Consider the following 24,763-nt stretch of genomic DNA (forward strand, 5'->3'; position numbering starts at 1 on the left):
CCCCCCTCCCCTGGCCGGGCTTCCTGGTGGAGCAGCTCGCTGCCTTCCCAAGAGGCCCAGCAGCTCCTGGAGGGCAGGGTGGGCTTGCAGCGGGTGCCAGGTCAAGGTCATGTCCAGGGAGCAGCGGCTGGACAGCTCCGGGACCCTCCTCTCTGTGTGGTGGAAGTCGGGGCCTCCTGGGCAGTGACAAAGGCTCTGGGGATGGGGCGCTGCGGGTTCCAGCGGGTCCCTTACAAAGTTGGAGTGTGCACGTGTGTGCAAGCGTGTGCACGCCTGCGTGTGCACGCCCGCGTGTGCGCGCGCTGCTTCTGTGTGCTGGGTGTGCACGGGCGTGCTCCTTGGAGCTGGAGAGGCGGAGGACGGACCCGCGGGCGGACCCCGGCAGGAGAGCGTCAGGGACTGAGCCGAGAGGCGGCCCACGGGGCAGGGCCGGCGCCCCCCGGGAGGCGGGAAGGAGGCGGGCTGGGGTGCGGGAGGGGGCAGGAGTCCTTCATTAGAAACGAGCCCCCGGAGCCGGCCCGCGGGTGCAGCGGCCGGGCCGCCGGCAGCCTCCGCGCGGGAGCACCGGGCCCGCGCCGGCTCCAGCCGCCCGCGGCCGACCTCGCGCGTCCTCAAAGCCAGCCGGTCCCTCTTCCCCCGCCGGTTGCTACAGCAACTGAGCTCTGAGTAATCAGCTGCGCGGTGACCTTTCTTCCCCCGGAGAGAGGGAGGGAGGAGGGAGAGGCGGGGAGGGGCAGGGGAGGGGGAGGGCGGGAGGGAGGAGGGAGAGCAGGGGGGAGCGGGAGGGGGGAGGGCGGGCGGCGGGAGCCGGATGGGGAAGCTGGAGGGGGAGGAGGGAGGAGGGAGGAGGGAGGAGGGGGGTGCCCAGCGGCTGGTCAAAGCTATAAACGCGCTGCAGCTGGGGTCTGGGGGCTCCGGGAGGAGCCGCAGTCAGGCGCAGCTGACAGCTCTGTGGTGGTGGAGGGAGCCCCGCAGAAGTGGGGGCGTGGGGGGGCCGAAGGGGGGGAGATTCCGGTCTGGACTCCCCTGGGTGCCCCACCCCTGCAGAGCCTCTCCCTCCTGGTCCCGAGCGTCTGGAGGAGGCAAGTCCCTGTGCTTCTGGCCCAAAAGGCCTTTTGCAGCTGTCTGGGCTCCCCCATTCCCCAGATGGGAAAACTGAGCCCAGGAAGCCGCGTCCACGATGGGGACCAACCCCGACGCCCTCGCGGCCCCTCTCCAGGCTTCTGACCCGAGACAGAGTCACAGCCAGAGCAGGGGGTGGTGTTGGGGGGTGGGGAGCTCCAGCCCACTCCCAGCTGGGGGTGGAGGGGTGGGGGGATGTGCTCTCTGGGTGTCCCCTACCAGGGAGGGACCCGCTGCCAGCGCCCTCCCATCCCCCATTGATGTGCAGTCCTCTAAACCCAGCAAGGGAGGGATGAGAGGTCTAGAGAGCCAGAGGCCAGGGGAGGGAAGGGGGTGGGGCAGGAGGGAGCGCATCCCGCACCCCCAGGGAGTAGGGGCGCAGTGGGAGGGCAGGGAGCCCTCCTGGTACCCAGATCCTGCCTCACCCACGGCTCCTCCCAGCTCAGCAGCACTGGGCAGCGCCAGGCCTGTCACCAGCCTGGCCCTGGGGATCCAGCGCCTGTTTATGAGGCCAGCCAGCCCCGTCACAGCCGCGCCCACGGAGGACGACAGATGGTGGATAACCAGAGTCTGCCGTTGGGGAAGGGGGCACGCAGGCCCGAGGGAGGGGGGCTGGGGCCTGGCGTTGTCCCCGCTGCCGCCCCATGGTCTCCATTTCTCTACCTGGGCCCCTCTCCGGAGCGAGCGCAGGTCTGAAAGGACACCTGCCCCACTGGGAGTCCCATTGGGGCTGCAAGGTGTTGGGGGTCCCCTGAGGGTGCAGGGGCCAAGGGTCTGAAGGTTCCACCCCAGGAGCACCCCGTGACCCCCCCCTAGCAAGCAGCCAGGACTCCCACTGACCAGGAAGTGCTAGGTACTGGCCAGGAGTAGCCACAGAGGGATTTTGCACAGACCCAGGGCCCCGGGGCCCAGAGGCGGCTCCAGGCGCCGGCTGATGTGCTCTCTGGTTCACGTCCACAGCAGTTCGTGGGGGAGGAAGCTGCCCGAGCCGCCTGTGATTTTACCCTGGCCAGCGCTGAGTCCACTCCAGAAGGCCTCTGGGTCTCAGCAGGTGCGTCCAGTCCCCGGGTGCTGGCTCCTCCCACCCGGCTGGGAGAAAAACCTGAGGAAAGTGAGACACAGAGAGGTCAAGTCACTTGCCCAGGGTCACCCAGCGGGTGGGGCCCAGGTTGTCCAGGATGAGATGTGCGTGAGGCCACAAAGCGACCACACAGAGCTGGTGGCAGAGCTGGCCTCTGTGGCTGGGCACCCGCCAGCTTCCTGGGCTTCTTGACACCCTGCAGCTCCCCCTTCCAGAAACCTGCGCGCACCTGGCCGTCAGCCCCACGGTGGTCATGGGGCTCTGGGTGGCAACAACAGCCAGGACGGCCGGCTTTCCTGAGCCAGCCCGGAGCCCCCCACGGGGCAAGCCCCACATGTGCCTTGTCACAGAGCCTCCCCCGGCAGTGGCTGCTGCTGGTATCCCTGTTTTCCGAGCGGGAAAGAGGCTCAGAGAGGTGCGGTCACTTGCCTGAGGCCCACAGCAATGAGTGCCAGCGCTGGCATGAGACTCCAGTCTGAAAGGTGGCTCAGCCCGAGGGTGGACCTCTTCAGCCAGCCCCCGTCAGCCGGGCCGCAGCAGGGCCGGCGTGGGTGTTTCCTGTGTGGGAGTTCACCGTGAGCAGAATTCCCTGGGCTCCCATTAGAAAGTGTTGATGGGAACTGCACAGAAGGGCCATCCCTGTGGCACAGAAAAGAGGAAGCTCACCCCAGGCCAGGCACGTGGGCAGGGCGAGATGGTCAGTAGGCTGGAAAGGCCATGGTGCCGGGGGCCACTCAAGCCCAGAGATCTTTTCCAATTTCGAAGTATCGGGGGGGCCTTGTCCCCCCTTAGACAGATAAGGAAGTTGAAGTGTAAGAAGATGAGATGACCCAACGCAAGCCCCGTAGGCCATGGCAGACAGAATCAGGGCAAAGGCAGGTGCCCTCACCCCCAGCCAGTATGGCCTTTGCTACATGCCAGTGCTACCTCTGCCCACCCTCACCTGTTTTCTCATCCATCCATCTGCCCATCCTCCCACTATCTAAGCCCCATTTGCCCATCCACCTCTCACCCACTAACCCACGCATCTGCCCACTGTCTCATCCATCCATCCCCCACCCATCCATCCCCCATCCATCCCCCACCCATCCACCCCCATCCCTCCATCCTCCACCCATTTACCCCCATCCATCCACCCCCCACCCATCCCCCCACCCATCCATGTATTTCTGTATCCACTCACCCAGTCATCTGACCCTGCCACCCTCCCACCCACCATCTTGTTATCTATTTTGTTTTCATTCTACAACCATATCTAGGTCTTGTTCCCACACCGTTGGTTCTAAAACATACACTTACGTGAGCGGATGGGGAGCCTGGCATCTCCGGAGGTGCACACCACCCCCACTGCCCAGACACACAAGGTACAGCTCCAGGGGAGGAGGCTCAGGTTGCCCCTTTCTCTGCTCACCTCCACTGGGAGGGCTGGATGAGCTGCTGCTTCTTTTCTTTCAGGAGTCACCTCATCTCCCCCCTGGGCATTTCAGTCTCAAGAGAGAGGCTTCCAACATGTGGAAAAGACGAAGCTGCTGGCCCAGTGGTCACTTCCACAGCCAGGCCATTCTACAAAGGACATTGACCGTCAGGGGATGGCCACGCTTGGGCCGAAGCACACCTGACCAGGGTATGGGACGAGAAGGACGGGCACTGGACTGGGCACTGGGCAGCAGCTGCTCCTGCCGCCAGCCGCGGCGTGACCCTGAGAAAGCAGCCCCTTTCCTGAGCGTGGGACGGGCGGGGGGAGTAGGGAGCTAGAGAGAAGGGGACAGCCCTCCCAACCCATGGGGAGTCTTATGAAGGGTGGATGGGATCAACCTTTGGGGCACACATTCTCTTATAACTGAAACCTTCCCGAAAGCCCCCTTGGTTCTCAGATCAGCTAGCTATTTCCCCATCCATCCGGGTTCTAGGGTCTGTATTCAGCTCCAGAGATGTAGAATTCCATGAAAATGGTTCTTGACCTCGAGACACTCTGACACTTGGCTTGAATGGAGACCACAGTCACATTGTTTGGGTGCTTGTTCCTGTGTGAACTCAGTCTTGGGGGTCCTACGAAGGGTGTTGGTTGTGCCTGGGCTGGGTGGGAGGAGGGTCCAGGTTGGGGCACACTCGGGATCTGAAGCATAAGGAGGAGGATGTGGAGGAGAGCCCTCGAGCAGAAAGGAGGGTTGGGGTCTGGTGCTCCCACATTATCTCCCCAGTGGCTCTCCAGCAGCTCTGCGTGGCTGACATAGGGTCCCCTGGCACATTTCAGGGGAGAAAGCTGAGGCTCAGAGAGTGCCAGCAACTTTCCCAAAGTCACACAGCTCCTTCGTGCTGGATCCGGGACACAATCCACTAGTCTGACTCCAAGGTCTGCGGCCTTTGCTCTCCGCCATCAGCCTGAGCACTGACTCTCCTCCAAGGAGAGGGTGGGGTGAAGGCCCACCTTCAGTCAGCATCCTCTATCAGCATGCATTCCTTCCAAGGAGGAGCATTTATCCACTCTTCTTCTGGGCCAGGCCCTCGCTGGGTCGGGAGGTAGCGCAGCAATAAGACCCGAATCTCCCTGCCCTCCTGGGCCCCCTGGTAGGGGGGTGCTAAGGGGACTGACCTCAACTCCCAGCAAAGCTGGGCTTTTCGCAGGCTTTAAAATACACTCAGGCGCTGTCCAGGCCCAAGGAGGGGAGGCCACAGGCGCCCAGAGCCGGCTGGGGTGGGGGGGGTGGGGGCTCAGCAGAGCTGTCAGCTCCACGCTGGCTCCTCTCATCAGCATGGGGCCCCAGCCTCCCTGCTTAAAGATCGCCTCCGGCGCTCTCTTAAAGATGCTAACGTTGCAGCTGACATTTGGGAGATCCTGGCAGGCGATCAAACCAGAGCTGAAAACTGGAGCTGCTGGGCGGGGGTGGGCACCAGGCAGCAGGGACCAGGCTGTTAGGGCCCAGGGCAGCCATGCAGGCGAAGGCTGTGCTTCCAGCCTGATCCAGTCCAACTGGGTATCCAGTTCGCTGCAGGAAGGATGTGGGAGGAGGAGGACACAGTAGGCTGGGCAGGAAGTGGGAGGAGTGTGGATGCTAAATCTCTCCTTTCAACCTTAAATACCAGGTCATTGCTAATAATCAGACCAACTGGCAAAAAGCCACCCACCTGGTGAAGAGTTATGGAAGAGAGGTAAGAGGGAAGGTTTCTGGTGCCAATTACATCTCAGCTGCAGTGCCCAGAGCTGGGTTCCTCCGTGCAGGAAGGAAGGTGCCCAGAGGATGCTGAGGGGCAGAGGGAGGGGTGAGGAGAGAGGCTCCCACTCCATCCCGGCCTTGGTGTGCTGGAATTCCACAGACTTCGACATGCCTGAGCCAACTTTGTCTCTTTTCATTCACCATCACTCTTCATCCACCTCTTGCCCAGCCTTCTCTCCAATCTACCCACTTCCCTACCTCCCCCTAACCAACTCATCATCTGCTCTTCCATCCACCCATCCATCCACCTACCCACCCGCCCATCCACCCACCCACCCACCCACCCATCCATCCATCCACCTACCCACCCACCCACCCACCCACCCATCCATCCATCCACCTACCCACCCACCCACCCACCCATCCATCCATCCATCCACCTACCCACCCACCCACCCACCCACCCATCCATCCATCCACCTACCCACCCACCCACCCATCCATCCATCCACCTACCCACCCACCCACCCACCCATCCATCCATCCATCCACCTACCCACCCACCCACCCACCCATCCACCCACCCACCCACCCACCCACCCATCCATCCATCCACCTACCCACCCACCCACCCACCCATCCACCCACCCATCCATCCATCCACCTACCCACCCACCCACCCACCCACCCATCCATCCATCCATCCACCTACCCACCCACCCATCCACCCACCCACCCACCCACCCACCCATCCATCCATCCACCTACCCACCCACCCACCCACCCACCCATCCATCCATCCATCCACCTACCCACCCACCCACCCACCCATCCACCCACCCACCCACCCACCCACCCATCCATCCATCCACCTACCCACCCACCCATCCATCCATCCATCCACCCACCCACCCACCTACCCACCCATCCATCCATCCACCTACCCACCCACCCATCCACCCACCCATCCATCCATCCACCTACCCACCCACCCACCCACCCACCCATCCATCCACCCACCCATCCATCCATTCAATTAACTAATCATCCTCTTCATCCATCCCTCCACTAATTCATCTACGCACCCCTTCCCCATGCACTCACCCATTTTCCATGCACTCACCCCATCCATTCACACACCTCCGCTCCATTAATCCATCCCCATCGCTTCACCCATCCCCCACCCATCCACACACCCGCCATCCATTTATTCATTTCCCCATTTTGCACACCCCATCATTGACCTCCCACCCCTGTTCCTAATGCCCATTATCCCATTTATTTCTTCAGCTCAGGGAAAGACACACCCATTAGCTTTAGAGGCTCAGGGAGGGTTTCCAGGAGGAAGACCATCTAAACTGAAACAAGGTTTGGGGGATCCAGGTAAATTGCAGAGGGAAGAGTGACCCCCCCACCCAGAGACAGAGTGGTCTTCAAAGGCCTCTTAGGGGAACAGAGGCTGCATTCTGGTTGTTGTTTATTTATTAATTATTATTTCATCACTGCATGGCAAGTTTATTGAAGACGGGCAAAAAGGAAAGAGAGACCCCTGAATCCACACGGATGGGCAGTCTTCGAGGACAAGAGCTGCCCCGGTCGATGTATAATGTAGAGAGCAGATAACAGGACCAAAGGGAGGCTTCAAGGCAGCAGGGCCAGGGCCCAAAGCTGGGACTCCTTGGCCCACAGACCCACGGGTGGGTGGGAGGGAAGTGAAAGGTCCAGACACAGCAGCCTAGTCCTGTCCTGACTAGCAGGAGAGCTCTCTGGCTGCACCCGTCAGGGCTTTTTCGTGAAATGTGTGAACTCAAGCTTCTTTGCATCGGGGCTGTAACTAATGCTTGCTGTGCCCTGCCCCGAGGTGCTTGGCCAAAGCTGAAAAACTATGCACTGGTCCCCTAAAATCCCCGCTTTTCTTCCTGGGACCCCTCTCATCCAACCAGTCACCTTGCTGGAAACCCAGGGGGTCCTCCTCACTTCCTGCCTTTCTCCACTGTGCCCCTGCTCTGTCAGTTCCAGCTCTGATGTCCTTGTGTCTGTGGTTCTCCACCCACCTGGGTGAGAGTAGCTGTCTCCTTGGGCAGCAGCGAGCTCTTTCTGGAACATCTGCCCCCCTGCTAGTTCCCTGGATGAAGTCCTAGAGCCCTGTCATAGTCGCTAAGAACCTCCCCAAGCTGCCCTTCCCAAGCTGTCTCTGTAGGACATGAGGCTGGTCAAGTTCAGTGCTGCAGAGACAGGTCTCTAAAGCCCCTGGACTCTTTTGGCCAAAGCCTAGAAAATGTCCTGAGTCATCAACTGACCGGCTCCTCCCACACTTAGCTGAGATGCTCTGCCCCAGGGAGCCAGGCAGCAGCACCGGGGCCCTCAGGCAGGAGACTCCATGGCAGCGCCCAAAGGGAGCCTTTACCCCAGGCCCTCCCCAGGTCTGGCCTCTCCTGCTTGCTGTTTGTGCCTTAAACCAAAGCCAACCGCTTGGCCTCTTCTCTGCCTACAAAACATTTTTCACTGATTTGATGGTTACAGAAACTTCCTTCCTGCCTTCACATTCACAGGGAAGAGCGAGCCCTGGCCCTGACTCAGAATTGGATGCTAGCTGGAGGCGTCCTCTCCGCGGCCGGCTCCAGGGAGAGGGTTTTATCTGTTTGTTCCTTGACCTTGAGCGGGAGCTGAAGCAGCGGGGAAAGACAGGAGCTGGGAGGGGGGCGAGCGGAGTGTGGCCCTGGGACCCCGCGCTCCATCCCCGGGGACCGCCAGGTGACAGGAAATAAGATGAGAGGGAGGAGACAGGCCAGAGGGCCTTGCACAGGGAGGTCAGGACAGCAGCAGCGGCTCCAGCGCTTGCTCCTCGGGGTTCCCAGGCTGCAAGTCTGACTGCCCCGGGGCCCCCGGAGACTGGAGATACTCAGAGCTGGGAGGAGACTTCACCCACCCCGGTAGAGCTGACTTCGGGTTACAGCCAGCTTCTAGGGAGCGCCGCCCCGGCAGCCCGGCCCTGCCCACAGCGAGCCTGCGGCGGGAGCGCGTCTGCTCAGGCAGGAGAGCAGGGCCCGTCCCAGAAAGGGGCAGCTTCCTCCTCCCGGCTTTGGTGTGAGACTGAAATGAAACCCAAACGTCCATGGCGCACCTTCTCTTTGCCAGCATTCTGATTTCAGTGAGCAGACCGCCTTTTCTCCAAATGAACTGAGGCGAATCTAAAATGGAGGGTTTATCCACCCCCACCCACCCCCACTGCCGCCCAACAAACCTCATTCTTACTACAGAAGAAAAACGTGCTTATTGTAGCTACTGTAGACAATACAGATAAGCCGAATGAAGAAAATAAAAGCGGCGTGGATAATCCAATCAGCGGGAAGACAGCAAATTATTGGGAACCGTGATGGATCCGCCATCTTGGGCGGCGATTCAAGATGGCTGCCGGCGCGGCCCGCCCTGCTCCCAGACGCGGGTGTTGCTCTCCCCGCGCCTTCAACCTGGACTGGTCCCAGCACTGGTTTCGAATCACAGAAGACAGCAGGTACGATGCTGTGAAGCTTCTGGGGCATCTGCAGTCCTAAGTGGCTGCCCCGCTGTGAAAACCTCCGCCATGCTGTGAGGAAGCCGGCGACAGTGACCAGGAGAGAGGCCGGCCGAGGAGCCAGGCCCGGGGAAGAAGCCGTCTAGGCCCAGCCGCCGGCTAACTGCAGCCAAGCAAACGATCCCAACCCTTGCTTCTCTTGAGAGGATGAGAGGAAGATCCATAAATGGGGGAAAGCTTTCTGGGCTCACAACTCTGTAGATGGAATTGTCTGCCACCCCCCCCACCCCAGTTCAATATATTGAAGCCCTAACCCCCCACACGTCCAGGCAACCGTATTTGGAGATCAGGTCTTGTTACAGGGCAGCCCCGATACAAAACGGGTTGCAGGACATCCTTTCCCCCTAACAGTCTCACAAGAGCTAACAACACAAGACCATTTGGGTCAGTCCCAATCCAGTAAGACTGTGTCCTCAGAAGAGGAAGTCTGGGCACACAGGTCACCACAGACGAGAGACCAGAGGACACGCGGAGAAGGCAGGGGTGTCTGCAAGCCAAGGAGTAGGCCCCAGGGGAAACCAGCCCTTCCCACCTTGATCTTGGACTTGCAGCCTGGGGTGGTGGACCCAGTGCAGTCTCATCCCCTGGCATCTCCTTTAGAAGGGGGCGAGTTGAGTCCTCCACAGCCCTGTTTGATACTGGGAGGGCTACTGCTCCTGGCCAAGGAAAGGCTCTGTAAATGGGCCCCTCTGTGCTTCTCCGGGTCACCCTCTATTTCCATCACCTCCTTGCCCACCTGGGATAAGGACCCCAGGGCCCTCCTTGAGGGCTGAGCAGCTTTCTTCATCTGTTTTGTCCCCATTGGGACCCACTGTGGGACAGTCCAAGGTCACAGCCTCTTCTACCCCAGGGATAGCTCTTTCACTGCTGTCTCCCTCTTCAGAACTTAGCTGGCTGTTGAGCTATTTATTTCCACTCAGCTCCTTGTGCTAAAGACACAACCAGTGCTTTTCCAGACCTGAACACTTTTGAGGGCACCCTGAGCTTGACAACCTTGAACTTGAAGGGGCTAACAAAGGTCGCCATGGCCACACGCACCCTGAGATGGAGTCTTCGCTGGATGCCGTCCCACAGAGCATTCATAGTTTTACTATTTTTTCTAGAATATTCTCCGTGAACTATTTGTGGATTTCCCCCTTGGAAGAGTCTCCACAGAAAGTTTGAAGTTGACAATGAGGCTTCTCAAACAATACTCTTTTAGGGACGCAGCCCTAGTTAAATTTAAAACTCTTATCTGCTCCAAGATCGTATCATGTATTCCAAACGCCAGTATGTCAGAAGTGTTGCTAAAATGTCATCTGTAACTCCATTTTTGCAGAAACAACTCCCTGCCAGAGGGCAGGGGCTGGGTCTGTTTCGCCTGCTTGTTGTGCAAAGAGCAGTCTTGAAACAAAAATGGCCCCTTTCCCCAAAGCCATCCCTCTAGGTCCTCTGCAGGAGGGTGGGGGTTTCACTTTCTCCACTTGGGGCTGGGGAGTCTGAGTCTCAGCTCAGCTTCTTTTTTTTTTTTTTGCATGTTTTTATTTATTTATTTGTTTGTTTGTTTTGTTTATACATGCACTGGGTACAGTCAGAAGCACGGGAGGGTGAGAGAATTCACCAGAGCCAGAGCGGGGAGCAGAGCAGGCAGAAGGACCGAAGTACACTGCTGAGGGGAGCAGCGGGTGGCAGGAGAGGTCTGCGCGCCATGTGGGACCCTCCCCCGGTGGCCGGGGAGCAGCCGGGGATCGAACCGGCGCCGCAGAGTCCGCGGGCAGCTTCGCAACCCAGCGCTCAACCGCTGCGCCACCGGGGAGGCCCTCAGCTCAGCTTCTGTTCGGGGGAAAGGATGTCCTGAGCTAATTCCACTGCAGTGGAGTATTAAGTCCCTTTTAAGTGCGCGGGTGAGGACCCACAGTCAGGCAACCCGTTTTATGTCGGGGCTGCCTTGTACCACTTCCTCTGGGTTGACGGTTCCTCTGTCCCGAGGCCTTCAGGCCCTGGAGGTCCTGGGGTGTCACTTCACCTGCATTGGGTAGACACAAGAAATAGTTGCATTTTTCAACCCCGAAATCCAGAATCTCTGCACTTTCCCTGTCCTCACCCCTGCTCAGGACCGGCAGGCTCCCCGCGCTCCTCTCTCTCCACCCCTGCTGTGAATGGGGTGTGCTCCTTTGCTGGGGCTGCTGGAACAAAGCTGGAAATCAGGATGTCAGCTGGTGTTTCCCCCTGAAAGCCTGGAGGGAAAGATCTGTTCCAGGCCCCTCCATGATCTGTAGACTGCTGCCTTCTCCCGAGCCTCCTCCCTGGCCTTCCTTCTGTGCACGTGTGTGCAAATGTCGTGCGGATGAGGACGCCGCCACGTTGGATTAGGACCCACCCTGGTGACCTTGTTCTACTTTATTCACCTTTTTAGGACCCAGCCCCCAAGTGTAATCAGGTCCTGCGGTGCTGGGGCTTAAGGATTCAGCTTGCCCAAGGGAAGGGGCCATCACTCCCCGAAGGTGCAGCTAACAGCGTCCAAGGACAGAGCCCGTTTTGTTTCCCAGGCTCCTCAGCTCGTCCAGCACCAGCTTTGCCAGAGCCCCCCAAATGATCTTCGCTGCATAAAGTGGGTCACATTCCTCCCGCCTACAAGTGCGTCTCCTGTCACCTGTTACCTGCTTCTAAAGCCACATAATCGGAGTTGCTACTTGCCTGCTACCAGCATCCTCCGTACTTGCTGCAGCAGCCTCTTCCAGGCCCGATTCCTGTGCTGGTCGGATGTGGTCAGGTGCTGCGTGACAGACACCCCTGGGTGTCCATGGATGACCACAGCCGAGGTTCAGCTTCATAAACCTTTCATGATTAAGCTGCCCCTTCACATTAGAGGCCTTCTGGCTGGGGCTCCGCCCACCGCCATCCTCATTCTGCATCCAGGCTGGAGGTGCGGCCCCAATCAAGAATGTTCAACCAGAGAGAACAGAGGCAGAGAGCTGGTGCAGCCACGGGGAGCTTTTCTGTCCTCTGGAGGCCCAGCATGGGGTCAATGACATTGGTCAGAACAAGCCACATGGCCGATCCTGCTGTCTGTGGGCACAAGTCTGGGGGCGTCGGGAGGCCCTGGGAGTCACTGGCCACGGGGCAGGCTCTCGTGTCTCCTGGGGCACGGGATGTGGGGCCATCTGCCACCGTAGTTAACAGCACGCTGGCTGACGTTGGCCAGGCTGGGCCTGGTGCCCACAGCCTCCCACCTAGGTCCCGTTTTAGAGATGAGAAAACTGAGGCTTTGAAAGGAGACGAGACTGTCATGATCTGGAATTAGAAACAAGATCTGTGAACCCAAGGGGCCTCCACGGTGGGTCTTGTTCCAGTCACCTGTCTCCTCAGCTGCAGCTGGAAGGGGCTGGCGAGGACGGGCGGGTCAGGACTAGCCAGCCCCAGGGAGCACAACTGGCCCCAAGAAGTTCTCAGTGGGGGCAGGACCTCACAAGGCAGCTGCACACCCTGCCAGCGCTTGGGAGAGCCTGTTCCTTGGGGAGCCCACACTCCATCTTTCAGCTCAGCTCTACCTTGCCCACCCTGCCCTGCAAATCTAGGATTCCTGCCAAAGCAGGGCCCAGGGAGGGCAGGGCAGGATGTATGTAAATAAATCCACTCCTTCTGGAGCAAAGGGACGGCTGAGTCCTGCATCCCCCCAGAAGCCCACGTGGTACCTGAGTCCGAGGGGTGCACCCCTGAGCAGGGAGGGGCTCCTGCGGTTGTGGAGCTCCTGGGGGCAGCTCCTGCTCTGCCCTGCCTGTCCATTGTCTGGGACGGGAAGGAGGGACTGAAGCAATCTGTGACCTCATTATTATTATCCTTGTCTTGCAGGTGGGTAAACTGAGGCAGGTTAAAGTGGCTGCCACACGTGTGCGCTTGCAAAGGAGACCATAATGTGTAAAAGAAAATAAATCGCCAAAAAGGATGCAGAGCTTCTTCCGACTCTTATAAACAGTATCTATTCATGCCTGTATGCACAGAGGACCTGGAAGGTTTCATATCAAGCTCTTGAGGCTGATTCTCTGGGGACCAGAAATGTGAGGTGAGGGAGAAAATATTACTATTTCCTCTGTACCTTTTGTACTGTAACAGTGAAGAAATCTCATTTTTGTAATTAAAAAATAAGCAAATGGTGGGGGGTGAAGGAAGGGGTTACCCCAGTCTGTGCCAGAGATACCAGAACTTTCTTCCTAGCCTCACTTCAGGTAGCAAGAGGCAGCTGGTGAACGGCACGGGCTACTTCTCTCCTCTCCTGCTCTCTTTCCCTGGGTCCTCTCCAGCACTGCCTGGGGGTTTGCAGCCGACCCCCTAACTTAGGGCCAAGAAGCATCTCAGGTGAATGGCAGGGTCCTGGCCTCAGAGCCTGTGTCTGCGGCGTGGATGGGCACATCACCCTCGTGATCACGTGAGGTCGGTAGACGGTGGCGGTGGGCGGGGGGGGGGACCCGGAGCCTCGCTGCCTTAACACTGGACCCCACTGTAGGTCTGTGAGAGTCTCACTTGCCAGGGGGGACGTTGAATCTCGGGGGCTCTGGGGAGCAGACCAGCGAGGCCCTGGGCCTGTGTCCCAGCTGCAGAATCTCTTACAGAATAGGATCGCCCAGGCCCTGAACCCCAAGCCATCCCCAAGAAGCAATAGAGTCACCAGTCAAGGAAGGCGGGGGCACAGGAGGGGTCAGGTGACAGCCCTTCTCCCCACTAGGTGCTGAGAGCTTTGACTTGGTCCATGGGCCCCAAGGGAGGGGTGGAGGAGGGGCAGTGGCCAGGCCACCGAACTGGAAAACATCCCAGGAACACCTGCTGCTGGCCCAGGGGCCCCCTGCGCAGCCCGGCCCAGTGCTCAGAGCCCCTTGTCCTTGGCACTGCCAGGGCCTGGCCTCCAGCACGCCCGGCTCACACAGCGAGGTGAGCCTCCCCGCCTGCTTGCCAGCCTGTGACCTTGGCGGCGTCATCCGCAGTCTCCGGCCCCCTCAGATCCCTGTTCTGTGCAGGGGGCGTCCCAACCCTCACAACCCCGATGTCCTCGACTCCCACTGTGGCAGCGGGGAGGGCTAGTGGGCCCCCCACCCACCCAGGCAGGGCAGGATTTGGATGCTAGGCTTTCTTTCGGGGGGAGCCGTTGCAGACCGGCCCCCGCACCCCTCGGCCTGGCGACCTTGGCCCGGCCTGGCTCCCGCCGCCATCCTTTGAGCAGAGCTGTCGGCCCGCGCCTGACACGGGAGGGCAGAGTCGGTCCCCGCGCTTGCCCTGGCTGCGGAGCCCTCCGCCCGGGCCGGTGCCCGAAAGGCCTTTAAAAATCTCTCTGCCCGTCCTTCCCCCACGCGCCCAGCCCGGCGAGGTGAGCCAGAGCAGGGGGAGCGCGCGGGGAGCGCCTGGAGCCGCAGCCGGGAGAGGGAGAGAAATGCAAATGTTTTCATCCCCCTTTCTTTTAAACGCCGAAACCAGCCTTGACAGCCTCTGAAAATAAATGGCACCGACTCGCTGGGATTTCAAATTCCGTGATTAAGGGCTGAAGCAAATACTTTTCCCTCCCTCCCGCCCGCCTCCCCCGCCCGCCCTCCGTGGGCTGATAGAGCGGCTCGCGGGGCCGGGACAGCTTTTTGCGAGCCTGCCAGGAGCTCTGATACCAGCCTCCCGCCGCCGGCAGCGCTTCTGCGCCCGGCTCCCGGGCTGTTTATCAGGAGCGCTCACACCGCCAGCCGCGGAAGCAGCTTTAAATCCCCTTCCGAGCCTCGGCGGCCCCCTCCTCATGCTGCACACAGCACACACACACACACACACACACACACACGCGCGCGCGCATAGAGCCACAGCACGCTCACTGCACGACACACATGCACACTGCACACACCCGCACAGAGGTGCATGACACGTGCACACAGCATGATGCTGATACACACATGCACACACAGCAGGACACACGACATGCACGAACACATGCACACTACACACGCATGCACACCACAGAGGTGCACAACACATGCACACGTGTGCATGCACGCTCACGTGTGCACCAAGGCACACATGCACACAGCATCTCACACACACACACACACACACACACACACACACACCCCGTAGCTCAGGGGAATTTCTGCCTGTTCTCCAAGCAAAGACAAGGAAAGCTGCAAAGCTGGGGGGTAGGAGGACTAGGATAAAGGAGGGAAGTGGAGAGGAGGGGCGAGGGCCAGGAGGACAGTGGCCTCCTCTGGGTTCACAGCTTTTGGGGGCCTAGTGTGGGGGCAGCTTTGATGCGCAAGAAGCTCAGTCCCCCCTCTTCTTAGTTGCTCCCCACCCCACTCAACTCAGGCGCCTGGGTCTTCCTGCTCAGAGCCCACCAGCACCGCTCCAGGCCCCAGCCTGCACCTGCCGCCCCAGGGCTCAGCTGCCCTGCCTCAAGGGCGGGATCCTGGCTGCTGGGGAGCGGGGAGCCCAGCTCAGGGTGGCCCATTCTCAGGGTTTGGACTCCTCATCTAGAAAACGAGAGATTTATATAAGATAGACCTCAGGACCCAGGCAGAACACTCCCCCCATGGCCTTGAACTCCTGTGAGCACGCCGCCAGCCCCTCCCCTCCGCAGGTCTGAAGGTTCAGGCTCAGCAGGGAGATAGATCCCAGCGAGAAAGAGGGGCAGTCAGTTCACTAACTGGCACACCTGCGGCAGGCACAGGGAGGTAGCACAGAGAATGCCCCCCCCCGCCCCTGCTCTGGAGGCCACCGCTGCTCAGTGACCGCACCGTGCGTGACTCTGTCCCTGGTCTCTGGGCTCACTCTGGGGTCCAGACTCTGTGATGGATGAAAGACACAGGTGTGCTCAGGTGTAGGCTACAGACCACCCCCTCACCCCCGCAGTCCTTCCTGGGGAGCCAACAACTGGCGTGGGGTGTGGAAGCAAGGCCCCCTGGGAGTACCCTCTGGTGGATGACTTGAGTGCTCAGCAGAGGCACTGGGGGGCACAGTCTTCCTGGGCAATCTCTGGGGGGCGCCCTTAGGGGTGCATGGTCTCACTGAGGCTGCAGCAGAAGGGACGCCAGGACAGCCGCTGGTCTCCGGGCCAGCTTGATGGAGCACCCCCACCCACACGCCCCTCCACACACCACCCAAAGCTTGAGACTCCCAGGAGAAGCTGCCCGCAGGAGACTGGTCGATGGGGACCCCCAGGGTGGCAGGGCCCCCTCAGATGTTTCCCCTCCTTGCTGGGTCGGGTCTGCGCTCTGACCCATTTGTACCTCACTTTTGGTCACTTCACCAGAGCAGCAGCCCTTGCGTCTCCCGGTGGTTCTTTGTTGTTAAGGTGCGAGCAAAGCAAGGTCAGGTATAAGCAGCCATGCTCTCCTTGCAAGGACCCCCCCCAGCCATCTGGGGTGCCCTACAATGATCTGGGGTGTCTGCCATGGGTGGGAACTTCAGGCAGGGTGACCCCCACCCGGAGTTGAGGACTCTGGAATCCGCAGTGGGGAGGTGACCTTCCCAGAGCCACGCAGCAGAGACCTGTCCTGGGGGGTCTCCCTGCCCCTCTCGGCATTTGACACGTAGACCCTGAGGGCTGGGTTGCCAGATTTAACAGATAAACATAGAGGATTCTCCCTTACATTAGTATTCCGGAACCTATGATGAGTAACATCCTTGTGTAAGTGTGTCCCATGCAAAATTTACAGCAAAAAAATTATTCACTAGCTGAAGTTCCCGTTGAACTGGCCGTCCTGAAACTCGCCTGGCAGCTCGGGGTGGGGGGTGGACTTCGACTTAGCAACTGGGGTTCTTTGACCTACAAACCCAGCAGCAGGCGCGAGCAATACTGCTAGTCCTCACGCGGGGACTGACGTGCACAGATGAAGGAGCCGGGGGCGGGGGGCCGTTCCTCAAGGAACGGGGTGCCGGAGCCGCAGTGAGTCATGGGGGCCTGGTGCGCCACGCACAGACTCGAGGGCGGAAGGACGTGAAATGAAGAAAACGATGGTGCAGTCGCCCACCTCTCCCAAGCCCTTCCCGTGCCTTTCCTCTGTCACAGGGTCCAAAAAAGTAAAATACTCCTTTCTCATGGTCCCTGACAGATCGGGGAAGACACCCAGTTCTGGCCAGGCAGAAGAAGGCAGGAGATCTTGGGTGAGCTTCCCTTCCCAAATTAAATGACAAAGCTCTTGCACCTTGCCTGGAATGCAGGCGTGATGGCCCGAGGTCGGGCAGCCATCTTGTGGCCGTGAAGTGTTCCTGAGTGCTCCTTAGGGAAGACGGTCTCATGCTTGACTGTGGCAACCTTTCCCGGATCTTACAGCGTAGGAGGCAGTGTGGAGCCGCCAATATCCTTTCTGGTGGAGGATGTGCCTTCATTCAACGATTATGTCCTTTTGGGCCTTAGAATGTAATTCATTTCATGAAATGAAGTGACAGTTGATGATGGAATTCTTGGTCTTATTAACATCCTTCCCTAGCAGGGAATTTAATGTTGGAATCACCTACTAGTTTCCCCAAATTTTCTTTGGAAATTTCTTTGGAAACCCCAAATCTTAGGGTGTGTGCCCCAGAAGCCCTCAACGCACTCACCCAGGCCCAGCTGGAGGAAGGAACAGCAGAGAGGAGAGGGGCTGGGGAGGGTCCAGGCACTACTGTTCCAGGAGCCTGCCATTCCCCCCGCCCCCCACTGGAGCGGGAACAGCTAGTCACAGCTCCCCAGGAAGGTGTGTCAAGCAGGCTGTGTTCAGGTCAGAGCGGGTGTTCTGTGTGGTGTGCACCCCTGCTCCAGAGCCCAGTGGCTTGGTAGGTCGCAGCCTGGGTTGGGCAGGGATAGCAGGTACTCATGGGAGAGTCCAGGACCTCGGGCTCTGCAAAATGCCCTGGAGGCCCAGCCGAGCCCCATCTGGAGAGGGGGCGCCTGGGAGAGGGTCTTGGCAGCAGCAGCACATCAGGAAACTGCTCCACCAGGGAGATAAAAGGCGAACACTGTGCTACACTCACAGCATCTTAAACCTTGCAGCTCGCACCAGCCTGCCCTGAGAAGCGGGAAGATCCGCGGGAGGCAGACTAGGGAGCTGCTGGGAGGTGGAGAGGGTGGCAGGGCAGGGAGTTTAGCCAGATCTCCGTGTCTTGCTGCCCTGGGACCATCCTGCTCGGCACAGGGCCCTGAGGGCTGGGCCGGCAGCAAGAGCATCTGGTCCAGGGCGGCATTTTGGGTTCGTTCTAACGTTGGAGACTAGAATGCACAGGGGGTTAGGCCCGTGTATGGGAAGTGCGCAGCTACAATGGGGGCGCAGGGGTGGGGTGCCCGTGGGACCATGCACCATGGCAAAAGGTCACTAGACCCACAGCACTCCAGATATCAAAAACATACAGCAGAGGGACACTAGTTCTGTCCTCAGGGGTGTGGCCCGGCTGCACCAACTGCAAGGACACCCAGGGCAGAGGTCCCAGCCACCTTGTGTCTGTCCTTTCAGCCTCAGCCTTCCCGGGACCCCGGCTTCGGGCCCAGCCTGCTTGATGAGCAAAGCAGGGAAGAGGATCAGCTAAAGGTCCGGCTGGCATCAGACAGTGTTGAGCTCAAATCCAACTGAGCTGAACCCTGCCTGGCTGGGTGACCTTGAGCAAGGGGCTTACCCCCCTCTGAGCCCGTTTCTTGTCTGCATGGGGAGAGGATGTCCACGTCCAACCACAGCCGTGAGGGTTAATGTTGGTGCTGAGACTGGGAGCCGGCCTGACAGTTAAAGAAATGGTCTGGTTCCTTCCAGTAGTTTCGATGTTTCTTTGCCGCTGGGAATCCTGGAAGACGCCTCCAGATCTCGTACTGTTCGGGGAAGCATGGGCTTGCGTGAGGAGGATTTGTCTTCTTTTTAAAGAAGTCGAGGCCACTTTGCAATCAGAGCCCTCGTGGCTGGAGCAGAGAAGGTCCTAGGAAGTGGTGTTAATCAGGCTCCTTGAGGACATGCAAATCAGGAGAAAGCTCAAGTGATTAGGGTGTGATGGGGCCTGGGGTCCAGACTGTACCCCCAGCTGAGAAGAGAGAACCAGAGGCCCTGGGGGCGGTGGTGGGGGCCGGGGACAGTGGGCTGTGAGCAAGTGGAGGGGCAGGGGAGCCCATCCTGCAAAGGTGGCCGGAGGGCTCTGTGGCGGTGCTGACCAGGTGCCCCTGCTGGCTCCCCACCACCCCTACAGCCGCGGGGCTGGGGCGCAGCTCTGGCAGGAGCCCCCTGCCTGGCCTGGATGCTCAGAGCACGGCCTCTGGGGACAGACAGGCTTGGGGCACGCCCCCCCGGCCGTGTCTACCCCTGATACATGCGGGCGCCCTGCAAGGACCCAGGGTCCCAGCTCTGCGGACCTCTGGGATGCACAGAAGCACTGGAATAGGCCAGTGCGGGCACAGGGGTGCCATCGTGGGGGTGTGCGTGGGAATGAGCCGTGGGAATGGAACAGACTGCGCAGGGGCGTGGTTTGACCTGGCGACGGGACACAGGCGCCCCGGAGTTCCCTTTGGAGCACGGTGGTGACTGAGATGTGGGGAGGCGGCCACAGCGTGCTGCTTGGGGCTGGGGGTGGAATGAGGTCGCAAAACCCGGGTAGGCTGGCGAGGGGGGTCGTCCCCGCGCTGGAGGGAAAAAGAGAGATGGAGGAAAATGCGCAAGGAAGGGGGCTGGCGGCAACCTCAGCAGCAGCCTCGGCGGCGGAAGGCTGGGGTCCGGGCTGCCCCTCCTGGCTGCTTCTGCGTGACTTTCTTCTTTAACAGTGGATACGCACTACACTTCCTTCATCAGTAAAGCTGTTTTCTCCTTTCTTTTTTGAGAAAACTGCTGCGTGGCTTGACCTCCCCCAATTCCTTCCAAACAAAAGGACCCTGCTCCCAGCCAGCCCAGGTCCCGCCCCCAGGGTCGGGGCTGGCATGGTCAGATCGGCGTCCCCCCACGCCGTCTCTGGGCCATGCAGAATAAATGGGGCACAGGGTCGTCGTCTGGTTAGGGGTGAAGACAGAGGTTCTTGGTGAGTCTGAGCCCCTTCCCCTAAGCCCTGGGCCCGAGGCAACCAGGGACTCACGTCTGCTCCTTCTGGAAGAGCGATGGGGCACGCGGGGTATGTATTAGCTGTCACCCCAGCTGGGCCAGCAGGGTCCCCACAATCAAACACATTCATATCTCCGCGATGACATGTACAAATGTTCACATCAAGGGGAATAAATAAAACTATAGTTTCCTGTCCGTGGAGGTCGGGTTTTTGCCTCCACATGAGTCTGCCAACCTCTCACAAGAGAACCCGGCTGTTGTTGATTGACCTTTTGTTAATTTCAGAATTCCACTCAGGGGCCAGTCAGGATGCGGTGGGGCTGGTGGGCCGGGGTCTCCCGCACTGCAGGGCTGGCTTCCAGGCCGAGCCCCCTGTGCGGCGCCTCGGGCCCGGCTCCCGGGAGTGCGCACGTGTCAGCGTCTTGAAGCCCTCAGCGCGCCCGGCGCAAGGGGCCTGCTCTCCTCCGCGCGGGGCTGGACTCACGGCCAGTCCTGCCGCGCCAGGACGCCGCCTGGGCCAACAGCCACTCAGCAAGTGTGGGCTTGACGCGCGAACCAGGCACCTTCCCGTCCTACCCGCTTTGCCCCCCCCCCCCCCCCCCCCCCCCCGGCTGCCTGTCATCGGGACATCCCCGTCAGGGGCCTGGGCCGCCCGCTCACCGGCTAGTGGGATGTCCATGCAGAGTCTGAATTGTCATTCTGAATCTCGGGGTGGGGGCATCCGAGCCTCTAACTAGCACCCCAAATAATCTGGACACATCTGACACAGACAACCAACCGAGTGGTCATTTTGAGGGTTCCCTTGCCCTCCTTTTCTGGCTGTGTGATCCTAGGCAGGCTGCCAAACCGCTCTGGGCTTCCCATAATGGGCAGAGCCAACTGCCACCCTTCAGCCCTCCGGGTCCAGCTGTCTGGGTATAAGCCCCTTCCTGCCAGGTAGCAGGGGGCAGCAGTCCCCAAGTCTGTCCCTGGTGCCTCCCCATGCCCAGCGTGCATGTGTGCGTGAGTGTGCGTGTGTGCGTGTGTGTGTGTGTGTGTGTGTGTGTGGGAGGGAGGGGCGGCTGAGTCTGACCAGCAGAGCCGGTGCGGGTCCACGCACACAGTCGGTGCCACATAACAGAGCTGCGGTCTGGGTCTCCTCCTCCTGGGGCTGAGGCAGCAGGTGAGCCCCGCAGGCTGGAGGCAGCAGCGGGAGAGGTGGAAGGCAGGGCTGGGGCTGGAGGCCAGGCACGTCCTGATACCAATTAAGGCGGCTCCGGCGCAGGGGGGGCCTCGCTGGCGTTTATCAGCCCGCTCGGGAGGGGCTGGCACGCTGTCCTCGGGCTGACGGATTAGACAGCGGACAATTAGGTTTCAGGCGGGCGCTCTCCCTCTCGCGCGCTCTCTCCCTCTCTCTCTCTCTCTCTTTCCCTCACACACACACACACACACACACACACACACCCCTTCTCCATCAGTCTGCAAAACCCAGCAACAGAGCCCAGCTGGGCCCCTGCCCAGCCCCCGGCACCAGGGACAAAACAGAAACGGCACCCCCACCCAAGGGTGGAAGGAATGCTCTCCAAAGGAATAACCAGGACCCCCCAGCCCTGCTTGCGTGAGGTCACGGCTTCACCCCACCATCTCTACCCCATCATCATTCCCAAGGTCCCAGGGGTGAAGACGGCACCAGACCCCACACGTAGGAGGTGAGGGCAATGCCTGCTTCTGAAAGCTCAGAGAGGGTCAAGCTGAGCCCCCAGGGGCCCCTTCTTCCCCTGTCAGCATCAGATACTTTGGTTCACAATGGAAGGAATGTGTAAGCAAGGTGGGGACTTTGAAGGACTCCACAAACCTGGGGAAAAGTCAAGATTCCAGAATGTTCTATACTGAAGACATCATGCAGCTCAGCCGGGAACAGCACAAAGAAGGCTGACCCAAACTCTTCTTTGAGAAAGGCAGTCAGGCCAGTCAGCAGCTCCCCCCCCCCCGTGCCTCCCCCCACCCCGCTGCGGGCCCCACCTCTGGCTCTGGCTCCCCGGGGTGTTGGACACCATGGCCACTGGCAGCAGAGCCTCCCACTAAGATTGTCTTGGGTACCTGGCGCTCGAGGAGCACAAATCCAGTTCATCAATCTCCCCCAAAGAGCATCGCTGTCACCCCAAGGCCTTGTCTAGAGATCTGGGTTCAGCCTTACATTCTTTCCTTCCCCTCCACACCAGATCATCGAACCTACTCCCTGACGCCCCGAGGACTTGCCAAGCCAGGCTTTTCTCTCAGGCATCGCCCCTGAGCCCAGCCGCCGGACCCCGCCAGGGAAGGAACACGCCCCCTCCGCCTCCCCCTGGACGGGCACACGGACACACAGCCTCCTGGTCAGACCCAGGTAATACGGGGCATAAGGACAGTCCCGGAGGGTGAGCGAGAGGGGCAGAGAGAGGAGGCAAGTCCCTCCAGCACCCACCACGATTAAAGCATAAAATCATGACAGGGTAGGGTGGGGGGTGCCACGGTTCCCCCCGAAGTGTTCAGGCTGTTTTTCGGCTGACTTCATCGCTCACTCACTCCCTCCCACCCTCATTCTCTCTCTCATTCATTCCCTCGCCCATTCCACAGAGATGCAGCAGGCCCCTCCCTGTGCCCGGCTCTGGGGCATAAAGCTGAGTGCCAGCCACAGAGTCTGCCCAGGGGGCTTAAAGTCCCTGCCACCCGCTGGGCAGGCTCGTGCTCACTGCCACAGGACGCGGAAGGACAGGAGAAAGAGGGGGCCGAGAGGCCCGGGCCCGGGAGCTCCCCCTTCTTGGGCAGCCAGGTGTAGGGGCCCCGGCATAGATGGGGGCACTGCACTCTCCCCAGCCCCACCTCCCCGTTTGTGAAGGAGCAACTCAGCCGAGCGCAGACCGCCTGTGACAATGTTACATGAAAGGAAAGCAAGTCGGTCCTTTTAGAAATCGGTGCTGGTTTGCTTTGTGGGTTCTCCAGGTTCGGAGTGATGCTGTGAAGGTACGGGAGCAAACCACCACCTGGCGGTCAGTGATCCAGACCAGGACCCCAGCCAACAAGGTCAAAGGCAGAATCAGGGTCATTGGGCCCCAGGAGGCCCAGGGCCAGAGCCCCACTCCTCACTACTGCCTGGTTTCCTGGGAGTAGGCAGCCCCCCTCTTCTGCCCACCTGGGGAGTCACAGGCAGGGAGGTAATGCAGCGCCCACAAACCCCCTTTTGGACTGTGGGTGTTACTCTTGCTCGATCATCACCCCCCCACACACACACCCCAACCCCAAAGATGGAGCCTCCACAAAGCCCCCTATTAAGAAATTGGTCAATTTCCTGCTAATTAAAATAAATACTATGCCACATTAAAGGCCAATTACTTTTCAGAGCTGCCAGGGAAACATGGCTGGTAAGTGTACACCCCACCCTCAGCCCATCCTCCTGTCTCCTCTGCTAAGGACAGCGAGCAGCAGCGGGAGTGGGGGTGGGGCCGGGGACCAGCCCCCAGTGCGGGAGAAGAGGGGTGGCCGTGGTGGACTGACAGGGAGGGCCGAGGGGCGACCAGATGGGGCTTCCATTCCGGAGGGACCCCACAGCTCCCCCCAGGAGCTCTGAAGCTCACGCCCTGGGAAATGGAGGCCCCGAGACCAGGTCTTTCAGGCCAGTTCCACAGCCAAAGACAAGCGCTTTCTCCACAGCAGTATCCTTCGTGAAAAGGATGGGGCCCTGGAAGGCTTGTGATCACCAGACTCTGCACCCCGACATTGTCTCACTGAGCCCCCACAGCAGCCCTTGGGGACAGATACCATGGTCCCCACTTTGCAGATGAATCATTAGAGGCCCAGAGCCACCAAGTCCCTCTCCTGAGGTCACAGGGGGATGGGAACAGGAGTAGGTCAGGTGAGGTCAGCAGGGGAGGGCTAAGACAGGTACCGGGGTGGGGGGCGGCGGGGGGGAGAAGGCCAGGCTGTGGGGCCTCCCATGCCTCCCTAGCTCCAGGCTCTTGGAGGCCCCAGCATTTCACTGAGGCTTCTCCCGCGGGAATCATCAGGGAGGCGCTGAGGCGGCCTGTTTGTCCTTGATAAGCAGGGAGGAGCAGGCGTGGTCTGTGTCCTCTGCGGCAGTGCTCACCGCTCTGGGGACAGATGGCTTCCACCACCGCCCTACTCTGCCGGGTGCCTACTGCGGGCCAGTGCAGTGCTGGGCACGCTGCGGCCGGAGGATCAGCCCCAGGTCAGCGCAGGCGGTGACCTGGGACAGCTGCCATCCACCCAGTGTGCCCAGAGGATGCCTAGCGCCTCCCCAGGCGGCGGGCCCCATAGCCGTTGACTGCCACCGGGGGTCTGAAAGCAGCTTGGAGGGAAGGAGTGTTCCTGGCAGAGGGCACAGCGTGAGCAAAGGCCCAGGGGCACGAGTGGTGCTGGGCTGGGAGCAGACCAGAGCTGGGAGAGTGGGGTGGGCAAAAGGGTGGGGCTGATGTCCAGGAGAAGCAGATAGGGTCTCCAGGTCTGGCTCTACCAAATCTCAGAATCAATAACACTAATGGCAACAATAGCCACCCTGGCACTGACCAGAGAGGACGTGCCCTGCACGGTGCCACGCTCACCTGGCACACTGCCCTCCAACAATCCCACTGGGTGAGACCTCACCATTGACAGGTGAGGAAATGGGCCCAGATTGGTTAGGTAAGCTGTTGGTGGTCACACAGCGGAGAGCAGCCAGGCTGGGACTTGGACCAGGGCTCCCAGCTCACACCCAGTGGCATGTGCTGCCTCTGAGGACTTTGGGTTTCACCCCAAGGACTTCACTCAGAGCTCCATACCCCCAAGTCTGTACATGGAGAGTTGGCAGATCTGTTTCAGGACCGATGGTCTC

The 24,763-nt window shown here is 60.1% G+C and overlaps 1 long non-coding RNA gene across 4 annotated transcripts; it reads left to right on the forward strand.

Annotated features, from left to right (window-relative positions):
* The first annotated feature begins 595 nt into the window (after positions 1 to 595).
* On the forward strand, positions 596 to 23,253 carry LOC119232015 (uncharacterized). Of its 4 annotated transcripts, none has more exons than XR_008549596.1 (9): positions 596 to 666; positions 2,083 to 2,173; positions 3,463 to 3,567; positions 3,659 to 3,827; positions 5,288 to 5,353; positions 11,328 to 11,837; positions 12,764 to 12,974; positions 22,119 to 22,282; positions 22,879 to 23,253. It is a non-coding gene; the product is annotated as an uncharacterized LOC119232015 (long non-coding RNA). The 4 variants fall into 4 exon arrangements; XR_008549597.1 differs by lacking the exon at positions 596 to 666 and adding an exon at positions 1,556 to 1,677; XR_005121982.2 differs by lacking the exons at positions 22,119 to 22,282; positions 22,879 to 23,253 and adding an exon at positions 16,987 to 17,322.
* Positions 23,254 to 24,763: the final 1,510 nt, after the last annotated feature.

The sequence above is a fragment of the Talpa occidentalis genome, unplaced genomic scaffold (assembly GCF_014898055.3).
Source record: "Talpa occidentalis isolate TD23 unplaced genomic scaffold, MPIMG_talOcc4v2.1 talOcc4.7, whole genome shotgun sequence".
NCBI classification, from domain to species: domain Eukaryota; kingdom Metazoa; phylum Chordata; class Mammalia; order Eulipotyphla; family Talpidae; genus Talpa; species Talpa occidentalis.